A 17,845-nucleotide genomic window follows, 5' to 3' on the forward strand; every position below is an offset into this window, starting at 1 on the left:
CTAATCAGACCCATGTTTTCGCATTCTTCACATACTTGTTCAACAGATGCTGGGTTATTTCTGGTTTGGATCACGTGGTAATGTGGTACCACACAGAAACCGTCCATGAAACCTGGTTTCGATCAATATTTTAGAGGATAACGCATGTTAGGTCTAGGTTAGGCCAGGGATTTGCCCTCATCAGACTCAAACTTTCGCATTTTTCACATACTTGTTGAACAGAATCCTGGCTTTTTCTGGTTTGGATCACGTAGTAAAGTGGTACCACACTGAAACAGCGGATTAATCCCGGTCTCGATCAATATTTTATAGGATAACGGAAGTTAGGTCTGGGATAGGTGTGATTTCTGCCCTCATCAGGCTCATACCTTCGCATTTCTCACATACTTGTTGGCCAGATCCTGGGCTTTCACTTGTCTGGATCTCGTAGTAATGTGGTACCACACTGACACAGTCCATTAAACCAGGTTTCGATCAATAGTTTAGAGGATAACTCAGGCTCGGTCTAGGTTAGGCCTGGGATTTGCCCCCATCAGGCCCATACCTTCGCGTTCTTCATATACTTGTTGAACATATCCTGGGTTATTTCTGGTTTGGATCATGTAGTAATGTGGTGCCACACTGAAACAGTCAATTATACCTGGTCTCGATCAATATTTTAGAGGATAACGCATGTTAGGTCTGGGATAGGTCCAGGATTTGCCCGCATCAGGCTCATACTTTCGCATGTTTCTCATACTTGTTGGCCAGATCCTGGGCTTTTTCTGGTTTGGATCACGAAGTAAAGTGGTACCACATTGAAACAGTCGATTAATCCTGCCCTCGATCAATATTTTAGAGGATAACGCAAGTTAGGTCTGGGATAGGTGTTGGATCTGCCCTCATCAGGCTCACACCTTCGCATTTCTCACATACTCGTTGGCCAGATCCTGGGCTTTCACTTGTCTGGATCTCGTAGTAATGTGGTACCACACTGAAACAGTCCATTAAACCTGGTTTCGATCAATATTTTAGAGGATTACTCATGCTAGGTCTAGGTTAGGCCTGGGATTTGCCCTCATCTGTCTCATACTTTCGCATTCTTCACATACTTGTTGAACAGATCCTGAGTTTTTTCTGGTTTGGATCACGTAGTAATGTGGTACCACACTGAAACAGTCAACTAAACCTGGTTTCGATCAATATTTTAGATGATAACGCAGGTTAGGTCTAGGTTAGCCCTGGGATTTGCCCTCATCTGTCTCATACTTTCGCATTCTTCACATACTTGTTGAACAGATCCTGGGTTTTTTCTGGTTTGGATCACGTGGTAATGTGGTACCACACTGAAACCGTCCATGAAACCTGGTTTCGATCAATATTTTAGAGGATAACGCATGTTAGGTCTAGGTTAGGCCTGGGATTTGCCCTCATCAGACTCAAACTTTCGCATTTTTCACATACTTGTTGAACAGAATCCTGGCTTTTTCTGGTTTGGATCACGTAGTAAAGTGGTACCACACTGAAACAGCGGATTAATCCCGGTCTCGATCAATATTTTATAGGATAACGGAAGTTAGGTCTGGGATAGGTGTGATTTCTGCCCTCATCAGGCTCGTACCTTCGCATTTCTCACATACTTGTTGGCCAGATCCTGGGCTTTCACTTGTCTGGATCTCGTAGTAATGTGGTACCACACTGAAACAGTCCATTAAACCTGGTTTCGATCAATATTTTAGAGGATTACTCATGCTAGGTCTAGGTTAGGTCTGGGATTTGCCATCATCTGTCTCATACTTTCGCATTCTTCACAAACTTGTTGAACAGATCCTGGGTTTTTTCTGGTTTGGATCACGTAGTAATGTGGTACCACACTGAAACAGTCTATTAAACCTGGTTTCGATCAATATTTTAGACGATAACGCAGGTTAGGTCTAGGTTTGCCCTGGGATTTGCCCTCATCTGTCTCATAGTTTCGCATTCTTCACATACTTGTTGAACAGATCCTGGGTTTTTTCTGGTTTGGATCACGTAGTAATGTGGTACCACACTGAAAGAGTCAATTAAACCTGGTTTCGATCAATATTTTAGAGGATAACGCATGTTAGGTCTAGGATAGGCCTGGGATTTGCCCTCATCAGACTCATACTTTCACATATCTCTCATACTTGTTGGGCAGATCCTTGGATTTTACTGGTTTGGATCACGTAGTAATGTGGTACTACACCGAAACGTTCAATTAAACCTGGTCTTGATAAATATTTTTGATGATAACGCATGTTAGCTCTGGGTTAGGTCTAGGATTTGCCCTCATCAGACGCATGTTTTCGCATTCTTCACATACTTGTTCAACAGATGCTGGGTTATTTCTGGTTTGGATCACGTGGTAATGTGGTACCACACAGAAACCGTCCATGAAACCTGGTTTCGATCAATATTTTAGAGGATAACGCATGTTAGGTCTAGGTTAGGCCTGGGATTTGCCCTCATCAGACTCAAACTTTCGCATTTTTCACATACTTGTTGAACAGAATCCTGGCTTTTTCTGGTTTGGATCACGTAGTAAAGTGGTACCACACTGAAACAGCGGATTAATCCCGGTCTCGATCAATATTTTATAGGATAACGGAAGTTAGGTCTGGGATAGGTGTGATTTCTGCCCTCATCAGGCTCATACCTTCGCATTTCTCACATACTTGTTGGCCAGATCCTGGGCTTTCACTTGTCTGGATCTCGTAGTAATGTGGTACGACACTGACACAGTCCATTAAACCAGGTTTCGATCAATAGTTTAGAGGATAACTCAGGCTCGGTCTAGGTTAGGCCTGGGATTTGCCCCCATCAGGCCCATACCTTCGCGTTCTTCATATACTTGTTGAACATATCCTGGGTTATTTCTGGTTTGGATCATGTAGTAATGTGGTGCCACACTGAAACAGTCAATTATACCTGGTCTCGATCAATATTTTAGAGGATAACGCATGTTAGGTCTGGGATAGGTCCAGGATTTGCCCGCATCAGGCTCATACGTTCGCATGTTTCTCATACTTGTTGGCCAGATCCTGGGCTTTTTCTGGTTTGGATCACGAAGTAAAGTGGTACCACATTGAAACAGTCGATTAATCCTGCCCTCGATCAATATTTTAGAGGATAACGCAAGTTAGGTCTGGGATAGGTGTTGGATCTGCCCTCATCAGGCTCACACCTTCGCATTTCTCACATACTCGTTGGCCAGATCCTGGGCTTTCACTTGTCTGGATCTCGTAGTAATGTGGTACCACACTGAAACAGGCCATTAAACCTGGTTTCGATCAATATTTTAGAGGATTACTCATGCTAGGTCTAGGTTAGGCCTGGGATTTGCCCTCATCTGTCTCATACTTTCGCATTCTTCACATACTTGTTGAACAGATCCTGAGTTTTTTCTGGTTTGGATCACGTAGTAATGTGGTACTACACTGAAACAGTCAACTAAACCTGGTTTCGATCAATATTTTAGATGATAACGCAGGTTAGGTCTAGGTTAGCCCTGGGATTTGCCCTCATCTGTCTCATACTTTCGCATTCTTCACATACTTGTTGAACAGATCCTGGGTTTTTTCTGGTTTGGATCACGTAGTAATGTGGTACCACACTGAAACAGTCGATTAATCCTGGTTTCGAACAATATTTTAGAGGATAACGCATGTTAGGTCTGGGATAGGTCTGGGATCTGCCCACGTCAGACTCATACTTTCGCATTCTTCACATACTTGTTCAACAGATCCTGGGCTATTTCTGGTCTGGATCACGTAGTAAAGTGGTACCACACTGAAACAGACGATTAATCCTGGTCTCGAACAATATTTTAGAGGATAACGCATGTTACGTCTGGGACAGGTCCAGGATTTGCCCGCATCAGGCTCATGCATTCGCATATTTCTCATACTTGTTGGGCAGATCCTGGGTTATTTCTGGTTTGGATCAGGTAGTAATGTGGTACCACACAGAAACAGTCGATTAAACCTGGTTCCGTTCAATATTTTAGATGATAACGCATGCTAGGTCTGGGTTAGGTCTAGGATTTGCCATCATCTGTCTCATACTTTCGCATTCTTCACAAACTTGTTGAACAGATCCTGGGTTTTTTCTGGTTTGGATCACGTAGTAATGTGGTACCACACTGAAACAGTTTATTAAACCTGGTTTCGATCAATATTTTAGATGATAACGCAGGTTAGGTCTAGGTTTGCCCTGGGATTTGCCCTCATCTGTCTCATACTTTCGCATTCTTCACATACTTGTTGAACAGATCCTGGGTTTTTTCTGGTTTGGATCACGTAGTAATGTGGTACCACACTGAAAGAGTCAATTAAACCTGGTTTCGATCAATATTTTAGAGGATAACGCATGTTAGGTCTAGGATAGGCCAGGGATTTGCCCTCATCAGACTCATACTTTCGCATATCTCTCATACTTGTTGGGCAGATCCTTGGATTTTACTGGATTGGATAACGTAGTAATGTGGTACCAGTCTGAAACAGTCGATTAAACCTGGTTTCGATCAATATTTTTGATGATAACGCATGTTAGCTCTGGGTTAGGTCTAGGATTTGCCCTCATCAGACCCATGTTTTCGCATTCTTCACATACTTGTTCAACAGATGCTGGGTTATTTCTGGTTTGGATCACGTGGTAATGTGGTACCACACTGAAACCGTCCATGAAACCTGGTTTCGATCAATATTTTAGAGGATAACGCATGTTAGGTCTAGGTTAGGCCTGGGATTTGCCCTCATCAGACTCAAACTTTCGCATTTTTCACATACTTGTTGAACAGAATCCTGGCTTTTTCTGGTTTGGATCACGTAGTAAAGTGGTACCACACTGAAACAGCGGATTAATCCCGGTCTCGATCAATATTTTATAGGATAACGGAAGTTAGGTCTGGGATAGGTGTGATTTCTGCCCTCATCAGGCTCGTACCTTCGCATTTCTCACATACTTGTTGGCCAGATCCTGGGCTTTCACTTGTCTGGATCTCGTAGTAATGTGGTGCCACACTGAAACAGTCCATTAAACCAGGTTTCGATCAATAGTTTAGAGGATAACTCAGGCTCGGTCTAGGTTAGGCCTGGGATTTGCCCCCATCAGGCCCATACCTTCGCGTTCTTCATATACTTGTTGAACATATCCTGGGTTATTTCTGGTTTGGATCATGTGGTAATGTGGTGCCACACTGAAACAGTCAATTATACCTGGTCTCGATCAATATTTTAGAGGATAACGCATGTTAGGTCTGGGATAGGTCCAGGATTTGCCCGCATCAGGCTCATGCTTTCGCATATTTCTCATACTTGTTGGGCAGATCCTGGGTTATTTCTTGTTTGGATCGGGTAGTAATGTGGTACCACACAGAAACAGCCGATTAAACCTGGTTTCGTTCAATATTTTAGATGATAACGCATGCTAGGTCTGGGTTAGGTCTAGGATTTGCCATCATCTGTCTCATACTTTCGCATTCTTCACAAACTTGTTGAACAGATCCTGGGTTTTTTCTGGTTTGGATCACGTAGTAATGTGGTACCACACTGAAACAGCCGATTAAAACTGGTTTCGATCAAAATTTTTGATGATAACGCATGTTATGTCTGGGTTAGGTCTAGGATTTGCCTTCATCAGACCCATACTTTCGCATTCTTCAGATACTTGTTGAACAGATCCTGGGTTATTTCAGGTTTGGATCACGTAGTAATGTGGTACCACACTGAAACAGTCGACTAATCCTGGTCTCGAACAATATTTTAGAGGATAACGCATGTTAGGTCTAGGTTAGGCCTGGGATTTGCCCTCATCAGACTCAAACTTTCGCATATTTCTCATACTTGTTGGGCAGATCCTTGGATTTTTCTGGATTGGATCACGTATTAATGTGGTACCACACTGATACAGTCCATGAAACCTGGTTTCGATCAATATTTTAGAGGATAACGCATGTTAGATCTAGGTTAGGCCTGGGACTTGCCCTCATCAGACTCAAACTTTCGCATATTTCTCATGCTTGTTGAACTGATCCTGGGTTTTTTCTGGTTTGGATCACGTAGTAATGTGGTACCACACTGAAACAGACAATTAAACCTGGTTTCGATCAATATCTTAGATGATAACGCAGGTTAGGTCTAGGTTAGCCCTGGGATTTGCCCTCATCTGTCTCATACTTTCGCATTCTTCACATACTTGTTGAACAGATCCTGGGTTTTTTCTGGTTTGGATCACGAAGTAATGTGGTACCACACTGAAACAGTCAATTAAACCTGGTTTCGATCAATATTTTAGAGGATAACGCATGTTAGGTCTAGGTTAGGCCTGGGATTTGCCCTCATCAGACTCATACTTTCGCATATCTCTCATTCTTGTTGGGCATATCCTTGGAGTTTGCTGGATTGGATAACGTAGTATTGTGGTACCAGTCTGAGACAGTCGATTAAACCTGGTTTCGATCAATATTTTTGATGATAACGCATGTTAGCTCTGGGTTAGGTGTAGGATTTGCCCTCATCAGACCCATGTTTTCGCATTCTTCACATACATGTTCAACAGATCCTGGGTTATTTCTGGTTTGGATCACGTAGTAAAGTGGTACCACACTGAAACAGTCGATTACTCCTAGTCTCGATCAATATCTTAGAGGATAACGCATGTTAGGTCTGGGATAGGTCTGGGATCTGCCCTCGTCAGACTCATACTTTCGCATTCTTCACATACTTGTTCAACAGATCCTGGGTTATTTCTGGTTTGGATCACGTAGTAAAGTGGTACCACACTGAAACAGACGATTAATCCTGGTCTCGAACAATATTTTAGAGGATGACGCATGTTACGTCTGGGATAGGTCCAGGATTTGCCCGCATCAGGCTCATGCTTTCGCATATTTCTCATACTTGTTGGGCAGATCCTTGGATTTTACTGGATTGGATCACGTAGTAATGTAGTACCACTCTGAAACAGCCGATTAAAACTGGTTTCGATCACTATTTTTGATGATAACGCATGTTAGGTCTGGGTTAGGTCTAGGATTTGCCTTCATCAGACCCATACTTTCGCATTCTTCAGATACTTGTTGAACAGATCCTGGGTTATTTCTGGTTTGGATCACGTAGTAAAGTGGTACCACACTGAAACAGTCGATTAATCCTGGTCTCGAACAATATTTTAGAGGATAACGCATGTTAGGTCTAGGTTAGGCCTGGGATTTGCCCTCATCAGACTCAAACTTTCGCATATTTCTCATTCTTGATGGGCAGATCCTTGGATTTTTCTGGATTGGATCACGTAGTAATGTGGTACCACACTGATACAGTCCATGAAACCTGGTTTCGATCAATATTTTAGAGGATAACGCATGTTAGGTCTAGGTTAGGCCTGGGATTTGCCCTCATCAGACTCAAACTTTCGCATATTTCTCATACTTGTTGGGCAGATCCTAGGATTTTTCTGGTTTGGATCACGTAGTAATGTGGCGCCACACTGAAACATTCAATTAAACCTGGTCTTAATAAATATTTTAGAGGATAGCGCATGTTAGGTCTGGGATAGGTCCAGGATTTGCCCGCATCAGGCTCATACTTTCGCATATTTCTCATACATGTTGGCCAGATCCGGGCCTTTTTCTGGTTTGGAACAGGAAGTAAAGTGGTACCACATTGAAACAGTCGCTTAATCCTGCCCTCGATCAGTATTTTATTTGATAACGCAAGTTAGGTCTGGGATAGGTGTTAGATATGCCCTCATCAGGCTCACACCTTCGCATTTCTCACATACTCGTTGGCCAGATCCTGGGCATTCAGTGGTCTGGATCAGGTAGTAATGTGGTACCACACTGAAACAGTCGATTAAACCTCGTTTTGATCAATATCTTTGAGGGTAACGCATGTTAGGTCTGGGATAGGTCTAGGATTTGCCCTCATCTGGCTCATACTTTCGCATTCTTCACATACTTGTTGTACAGATCCTGGGTTTTTTCTGGCGTGAATCACGTGGTAATGTGGTACCACACTGAAACCGTCCATGAAACCTGGTTTCGATCAATATTTTAGATGATAATACATGTTAGGTCTAGGTTAGGACTGGGATTTGCCCTCATCAGACCCATGTTTTCGCATTCTTCACATACTTGTTCAACAGAACCTGGGTGATTTCTGGTTTGGATCACGTAGTAAAGTGGTACCACACTGAAACTGTCGACTGAATCTGGTCTCGACCAATATTTTAGAGGATGACGCATGTTAGGTCTGGGTTAGGTCTAGGATTTGCCTTCATCTGGCTCATACTTTCGCATTCTTCACATACTTGTTGTACAAATCCAGGGTATTTTCTGGCGTGAATCACGTGGTAATGTGGTACCACACTGAAACCGTCCATGAAACCTGGTTTCGATAAATATTTTAGAGGATAACGCATGTTAGGTCTAGGTTAGGCCTGGGATTTGCCCTCATCAGACTCAAACTTTCGCATATTTCTCATACTTGTTGAATAGATCCTGGGTTTTTTCTGGTTTGGATCACGCAGTAGTGTGGTACCACTCTGAAACAGTCGATTAAGCCTGGTTTCGATCAATATTTTAGATGATAACGCATGTTAGGTCTGGGTTAGGTCTAGTATTTGCCCTCATCAGACTCATACTTTCGCATTTCTCACATACTTGTTGGCCAGATCCTGGGCTTTCACTGGTCTGCATCACGTAGTAATGTGGTACCACACTGAAACAGTCCATAAAACCTGGTTTCGATCAATATTTTAGAGGATAACTCATGCTAGGTCTATGTTAGGCCTGGGATTTGCCCTCATCAGACCCATACTTTCGCATTCCTCACATACTAGTTGAACAGTTCCAGGGTTATTTCTGGTTTGGTTCAGGTAGTAATGTGGTACCACTCTGAAACAGTCGATTAAACCTGGTTTCGATCAATATTTTAGATGATAACGCATGTTAGGTCCGGGTTAGGTCTAGGATTTGCCCTCATCAGACTCAAACTTTCGCATTTTTCTCATACTTGATAGCCAGATCCTGGGCTTTTTCTGGTTTGGATCACGTAGTAAAGTGGTACCACACTGAAACAGCCGATTAATCCTGGCCTCGAACAATATTTTAGAGGATAACGCATGTTAGGTCTAGGTTAGGCCTGGGATTTGCCCCCATCAGGCTCATACTTTCGCATTTTTCACATACTTGTTGTACAGATCCAGGGTTTTTTCTGGCTTGAATCACGTGGTAATGTGGTACCACACTGATACAGTCCATGAAACTTGGTTTCGATCAATATTTTAGAGGATAACGCATGTTAGGTCTAGGTTAGGCCTGGGATTTGCCCTCATCTGGCTCATACTTTGGCATTCTTCACATACTTGTACAGATCCTGGTTTTTTCTGGCTTGAATCACGTGGTAATGTGGTACCACACTGAAACCGTCCATGAAACCTGGTTTCGATCAATATTTTAGAGGATAACGCATGTTAGGTCTAGGTTAGGCCTGGGATTTGCACTCTTCAGAGTCAAACTTTCGCATATTTCTCATTCTTGTTGGCCAGATCCTGGGCTTTTTCTGGTTTGAATCACGTAGTAATGTGTTACCACACTGCAACAGTCGATTAAACCTGGTCTCGATCAATATTTTAGAGGATAACGCAAGTTAGGTCTGGGATAGGTGTTGGATCTGCCATCATCAGGCTCACACCTTCGCATTTCTCACATACTCGTTGGCCAGATCCTGGGCTTTCACTGGTCTCGATAACGTAGTAATGTGGTACCACACTGAAACAATCGATAAATCCTTGTCTCGAACAATATTTTAGAGGATAACGCATGTTAGGTCTAGGTTTGGCCTGGGATTTGCCCTCGTCAGGGTCATACAATCGCATTTTTCGCATACTCGTTGGCCAGATCCTGGGCTTTTTCTGGTTTGGATCACGTAGTAAAGTGGTACCACACTGAAACAGCCGATTAATCCTGGTCTCGAACAATATTTTAGAGGATAACGCATGTTAGGTCTAGGTTAGGCCTGGGATTTGCCCTCATCAGGCTCATACTTTCGCATTTTTCACATACTTGTTGTACAGATCCTGGGTTTTTTCTGGCTTGAATCACGTGGTAATGTGGTACCACACTGAAACAGTCGATTAAACCTGGTCTCGATCAATATTTTAGAGGATAACGCAAGTTAGGTCTGGGATAGGTGTTGCATCTGCCCTCAACAGGCTCACACCTTCGCATTTCTCACATACTCGTTGGCCAGATCCTGGGCTTTCACTTGTCTGGATCACGTACTAAAGTGGTACCACACTGAAACAGTCGATTAATCCCGGTCTCGATCAAATTTTATAGGATAACGCAATTTAGGAATGGGATAGGTGTGGGTTCTGCCCTCATCAGTCTCATACCTTCGCGTTTCTCACGTGCTTGTTGGCCAGATCCTGGGATTTCACTGGTCTGGATCACGTAGTAATGTGGTACCACACTGAAACAGTCCATTAAACCTGGTTTCGATCAATATTTTTGAGGGTAACGCAAGTTAGGTCCGGGATAGGTGTGGGATCTGCCCTCATCAGGCTCATACCTTCGCATTTCTCACATACTTGTGGGCCAGATCCTGGGCTTTCACTTGTCTGGATCACGTAGTAATGTGGTACCAACCTGGAACAGTCATTAAACCTGGTTTTGATCAATATTTTTGAGGGTAACGCATGTTAGGTCTGGGTTAGGTCTAGGATTTGCCCTCATCTGGCTCATACCTTCGCATTTTTCGCATACTTGATAGGCAGATCCTGGGCTTTTTCTGGTTTGGATCACGTAGTAAGGTGGTACCACACTGAAACAGTCAATTAAACTTGGTTTCGATTAATATTTTAGATGATAACGCAGGTTAGGTCTAGGTTAGCCCTGGGATTTGCCCTCATCTGTCTGATACTTTCGCATTCTTCACATACTTGTTGAACAGATCCTGGGTTATTTCTGGTTTGGATCACGTAGTAAAGTGGTACCACACTGAAACTGTCGACTGAACCTGGTCTCGACCAATATCTTAGAGGATAACGCATGTTAGGTCTGGGTTAGGTCTAGGATTTGCCCTCACCTGGCTCATACCTTCACATTTTTCGCATACTCGTTGGCCAGATCCTGGGCTATTTCTGGTTTGGATCACGTGGTAATGTGGTACCACACTCAAACAGTCGATTAAACCTGGTCTCGACCAATATTTTAGAGGATAACGCAAGTTAGGTCTGGGACAGGTCTGGGATTTACCCTCATCTGGCTCATACTTTCGCATTCTTCACATACTTGTTGTACAGATCCTGGGTTTTCTCTGGCTTGAATCACGTGGTAATGTGGTACCACGCTGAAACAGTCAATTAAACCAGGTTTCGATCAATATTTTAGATGATGACGCATGTTAGCTCTGGGTTAGGTCTAGTATTTGCCCTCATCAGACTCATACTTTCGCATATTTCTCATACTTGTTGGCCAGATCCTTGGATTTTTCTGGATTCAATCACGTAGTAATGTGGTACCACACTGATACAGTCCACGAAACCTAGTCTCGGTCAATATTTTTGAGGGTAACGCATGTTTGGTCTGGGTTAGGTCTAGGATTTGCCATCATCTGGCTCATTATTTCGCATTCTTCGCATACTCGTTGGCCAGATCCTGGGCTATTACTGGTTTGGATCACGTAGTAATGTGGTACCACACTGAAACAGTCGATTAAACCTGGTTTCGATTAATATTTTAGACGATATCGCATGTTACGTCTGGGATCGGTCTGGGATTTGCCCTCATCAGGGTCATACTTTCGCATTTTTCACATACTCGTTGGCCAGATCCTGGGCTTTCACTGGTCTGGATCACGTAGTAATGTGGTACCACACTGAAACAGTCGATTAAACCTGGTTTCGATCAATATTTATGAGGGTAACGCATGTTAGGTCTGGGTTAGGTCTACGGTTTTGGCCTCATATGGCTCATTCTTTCGCATTTTGCGCATACTCGTTGGCCAGATCCTGGGCTTTTTCTGGTTTGGATCACGTAGTAATGTGGTACCACACTGAAACAGTCGATTAAACCAGGTTTCGATCAATATTTTAGACGATATCGCATGTTAGGTCTGGGATAGGTGTGGGATCTGCCCTCATCAGGCTCATACCTTCGCATTTCTCACATACTCGTTGGCCAGATCCTGGACTTTCACTGGTCTGGATCATGTAGTAATGTGGTACCACACTGAAACAGTTGATTAAACCTGGTTTCGATCAATATTTATGAGGGTAACGCATGTTAGGTCTGGGTTAGGTCTAGGATTTGCCCTCATCTGGCTCATTCTTTCGCATTTTGCGCATACTCGTTGGCCAGATCCTGGGCTTTTTCTGGTTTGGATCACGTAGTAATGTGGTACCACACTGAAACAGTCGATTAAACCAAGTTTTGATCAATATTTTAGACGATATCGCATGTTAGGTCTGGGATAGTTCTGGGATTTGCCAACATCAGGGTCATACTTTTGCATTTTTCGCATACTCGTTGGCCAGATCCTGGGCTTTCACTGGTCTGGATCACGTAGCAATCTGGTACCACACTGAAACAGTCGATTAAACATGGTTTCGATCAATATTTTAGATGATATCGCATGTTAGGTCTGGGATAGGTCTGGGATTTGCCCTCATCAGGGTCATACTTTCACATATTTCTCATACTTGTTGGGCAGATCCTTGGATTTTTCTGGATTGGATCACGTTGTAATGTGGTACCACAGAGAAACAGTTAATTAAACCTGGATACGACCAATATTTTAGAGGATACACCATGTTAGGTCTAGGTTAGGCCTGGGATTTGCCCTCGTGATTCTCATACTTTCGCATATTTCTCATACTTGTTGGCCAGATCCTGGGCTTTTTCTGGTTTGGATCACGTAGTAATGTGGTACCACTCTGAAACAGTCGATTAAACCTGGTTTCGATCAATATTTTAGACGATATCGCGTGTTAGGTCTGAGATAGGTCTGGGATTTGCCCTCATCAGGGTCATACTTTCGCATTTTTCAGATACTTGTTGAACAGAACCCTGGCTATTACAGGTTTGGATCACGAAGTAAAGTGGTACCACACTGAAAGAGTCGATTAATCCCGGTCTCGATCAATATTTTATAGGATAAGGCAAGATAGGTCCGGGAGAGGTCTGGGATTTGCCCTCATCAGGGTCATACCTTCGCGTTTTTCACATACTTGTTGAAAAGATCCTGGGCTTTTTCTGGTTTGGATCACGTAGTAATGTGGTACCACACTGAAACAGTCGATTAGACCTGGTTTCGATCGATATTTTATAGGATAACGCAAGTTAGGTATGGGATAGGTGTGGGTTCTAGCCTCATCAGGCTCATCCCTTCGCATTTCTCACATACTTGTTGACCAGTTCCTGGCCTTTTTCAGGTTTGGATCACGTAGTAAAGTGGTGCCACACTAAAACAGTCAATTAAACCTGGTTTCGATCAATATTTTAGACGATATCGCATGTTAGGTCTGGGATAGGTCTGGGATTTGCCCTCATCAGGGTCATACTTTCGCATTTTTCCCATACTTGTTGAACAGAACCCTGGCTTTTTCTGGTTTGGATTACGTAGTAATGTGGTACCACACTGATACAGTCCATGAAACCTGGTTTCGATCAATATTTTAGAGGATAACGCATGTTAGGTCTTGGTTAGGTCTCGGATATGCTCTCATCACGCTCGTACTTTCGCATACTTCACATACTTGTTGGCCAGATCCTGGGCTATCACTGGTCTGGATCACGTAGTAATGTGGTACCACACTGAAACAGTCCATTAAACCTGGTTTCGATTAATATTTTAGAGGATAACTCATGCTAGGTCTGGGATAGGTCTGGGATTTGCCCTCATCAGGCTCATAGTTTCGCGTTTTTCACATACTTGTTGAACAGATCCTGGGCTTTTTCTGGTTTGGATCACGTAGTAATGTGGTACCACATTGATACAGTCCATTAAACCTGGTTTCGATCAATATTCTAGAGAATAACGCATGTTAGGTCTTGGTTAGGTCTCGGATATGCTCTCATCACGCTCGTACTTTGGCATATTTCTCATACTGGATGGCCAGATTCTGGGCTTTTTCTGGTTTGAATCACGTAGTAATGTAGTACCACACTGAAACAGTCAATTAAACCTAGAGTCCACCAATATTTTACAGGACAACGCAAGTTAGGTCTGGGATAGGTCTGGGATTTGCCCTCATCAGGCTCGTACTTTCGCGTTTTTCACACACTTGTTGAACAGATCCTGGGTTTTTTCTGGTTTGGATAACGTAGTAATGTGGTACCACACTGAAACAGTCCATTAAACCTGGTTTCGATCTATATTTTACAGAATAAAGCATGTTAGGTCTAGATTAGGTCTGGGGTTTGCTCTCATCAGGCTCGTACTTTCGCATATTTATCATACTTGATGGCCAGATTCGGGGTTTTTTCGGGTTTCGATCACGTAGTAATGTGGTACCACACTGAAGCAGACCACTAAACCTGGTTTCAATTATTATTTTAGAGGATAACACATGATAGGTCTAGGTTTGGTCTGGGATTTGCCCTCAGCAGGTTCATACTTTCGCAGTTTTAACATACATGTTGACCTGATCGAGTGTTTTTTCTGTTTTGGATCACGTAGTAACGTGGACCACACTAAAACTGTCAATTAAACCTGGTCTCGATGAATATTTTATAGGATAACGCAAGTTAGGTCTGGGATAGGTGTGGGATTTGCCCTCATCAGACTCATACTTTCGCATACTTCACATACTTGTTGAACAGATCCAGGGTTTTTTTCCGGTTTGGATCACGTAGTAATGTGGTACCACAATGAAACAGTCGATTGAACCTGGTTTCGAACAATATTTTAGAGGATAACGCATGTTAGGTCTAGGTTTGGCCTGGGATTTGCCCTCAGCAGACTCATACTTTCGCATATTTCTCATACTTGTTGGCCAGATCCTTCGCTTTTTCTGGATTGGATCACGTAGTAATGTGGTACCACACTGAAACAGTCCATTAAACCTGGTTTTGATCGATATTCTAGGGAATAACGCATGTTAGGTCTTGGTTAGGTCTCGGATATGCTCTCATCACGCTCGTACTTTCGCATATTTCTCATACTTGATGGCCAGATTCGGGGTTTTTTCGGGTTTCGATCACGTAGTAATGTGGTACCACACTGAAGCAGACCATTAAACCTGGTTTCGATCAATATTTTAGACGACATCGCATGTTAGGTCTGGGATAGGTCTTGGATTTGCCCTCATCAGGGTCATACTTTCGCATACTTCACATACTCGGTGGCCAGATCCTGGGTTTTTTCTGGCTTGAATGACGTGGTAATGTGGTACCACACTGATACAGTCCATGAAACCTGGTTTCGATCAATATTTTAGAGGATAACACATGTTAGGTCTTGGTTAGGTCTCGGATATGCTCTCATCACGCTCGTACTTTCGCATACTTCACATACTTGTTGGCCAGATCCTGGGCTTTCACTGGTCTGGATCACGTAGTAATGTGGTACCACACTGAAACGGTCCATTAAACCTGGTTTCGATTAATATTTTAGAGGATAACTCATGCTAGGTCTGGGATAGGTCTGGGATTTGCCCTCATCAGGCTCATAGTTTCGCGTTTTTCACATACTTGTTGAACAGATCCTGGGCTTTTGCTGGTTTGGATCACGTAGTAATGTGGTACCACACTGAAACAGTCCATTAAACCTGGTTTCGATCTATATTTTAGAGAATAAAGCATGTTAGGTCTAGGTTAGGTCTGGGGTTTGCTCTCATCAGGCTAGTACTTTCGCATATTTATCATACTTGAAGGCCTGATTCGGGGTTTTTTCGGGTTTCGATCACGTAGTAATGTGGTACCACACTGAAGCAGACCATTAAACCTGGTTTCAATTATTATTTTAGAGGATAACACATGATAGGTCTAGGTTTGGTCTGGGATTTGCCCTCATCAGACTCATACTTTTGCTTACTTCACATACTTGTTGAACAGATCCTGGCCTTTTTCTGGTTTGGATCACGTAGCAATGTGGTACCACACTGAAACAGTCGATTAAACCTGGTCTTGATAAATATTTTAGAGGATAACGCATGTTAGGTCTGGGTAAGGTGTAGGATTTGCCCTCATCAGGGTCATACTTTCGTATTTTTCACATACTTGTTGAACAGATCCTGGGCTTTTCCGGTTTGGATCACGCAGTAATGTGGTGCCACACTGAAACAGTCCACTAAACCCGGTTTCGATCAATATTTTAGATGATACCGCATGTTATGTCTAGGTTAGGCCTGGGATTTGCCCTCATCAGACTCATACTTTCGCATACTTCACATACTTGTTGAACAGATCCTGGGCTTTCACTGGTCTCGATAACGTAGTAATGTGGTACCACACTGAAACAATCGATAAATCCTTGTCTCGAACAATATTTTAGAGGATAACGCATGTTAGGTCTAGGTTTGGCCTGGGATTTGCCCTCGTCAGGGTCATACAATCGCATTTTTCGCATACTCGTTGGCCAGATCCTGGGCTTTTTCAGGTTTGGATCACGTAGTAAAGTGGTACCACACTGAAACAGCCGATTAATCCTGGTCTCGAACAATATTTTAGAGGATAACGCATGTTAGGTCTAGGTTAGGCCTGGGATTTGCCCTCATCAGGCTCATACTTTCGCATTTTTCACATACTTGTTGTACAGATCCTGGGTTTTTTCTGGCTTGAATCACGTGGTAATGTGGTACCACACTGAAACAGTCGATTAAACCTGGTCTCGATCAATATTTTAGAGGATAACGCAAGTTAGGTCTGGGATAGGTGTTGCATCTGCCCTCAACAGGCTCACACCTTCGCATTTCTCACATACTCGTTGGCCAGATCCTGGGCTTTCACTTGTCTGGATCACGTACTAAAGTGGTACCACACTGAAACAGTCGATTAATCCCGGTCTCGATCAAATTTTATAGGATAACGCAATTTAGGAATGGGATAGGTGTGGGTTCTGCCCTCATCAGTCTCATACCTTCGCGTTTCTCACGTGCTTGTTGGCCAGATCCTGGGATTTCACTGGTCTGGATCACGTAGTAATGTGGTACCACACTGAAACAGTCCATTAAACCTGGTTTCGATCAATATTTTTGAGGGTAACGCAAGTTAGGTCCGGGATAGGTGTGGGATCTGCCCTCATCAGGCTCATACCTTCGCATTTCTCACATACTTGTGGGCCAGATCCTGGGCTTTCACTTGTCTGGATCACGTAGTAATGTGGTACCAACCTGGAACAGTCATTAAACCTGGTTTTGATCAATATTTTTGAGGGTAACGCATGTTAGGTCTGGGTTAGGTCTAGGATTTGCCCTCATCTGGCTCATACCTTCGCATTTTTCGCATACTTGATAGGCAGATCCTGGGCTTTTTCTGGTTTGGATCACGTAGTAATGTGGTACCACACTGAAACAGTCAATTAAACTTGGTTTCGATTAATATTTTAGATGATAACGCAGGTTAGGTCTAGGTTAGCCCTGGGATTTGCCCTCATCTGTCTGATACTTTCGCATTCTTCACATACTTGTTGAACAGATCCTGGGTTATTTCTGGTTTGGATCACGTAGTAAAGTGGTACCACACTGAAACTGTCGACTGAACCTGGTCTCGACCAATATCTTAGAGGATAACGCATGTTAGGTCTGGGTTAGGTCTAGGATTTGCCCTCACCTGGCTCATACCTTCACATTTTTCGCATACTCGTTGGCCAGATCCTGGGCTATTTCTGGTTTGGATCACGTG

This window comes from Colletes latitarsis, chromosome 1 (genome assembly GCF_051014445.1).
Source record: "Colletes latitarsis isolate SP2378_abdomen chromosome 1, iyColLati1, whole genome shotgun sequence".
NCBI lineage: Eukaryota > Metazoa > Arthropoda > Insecta > Hymenoptera > Colletidae > Colletes > Colletes latitarsis.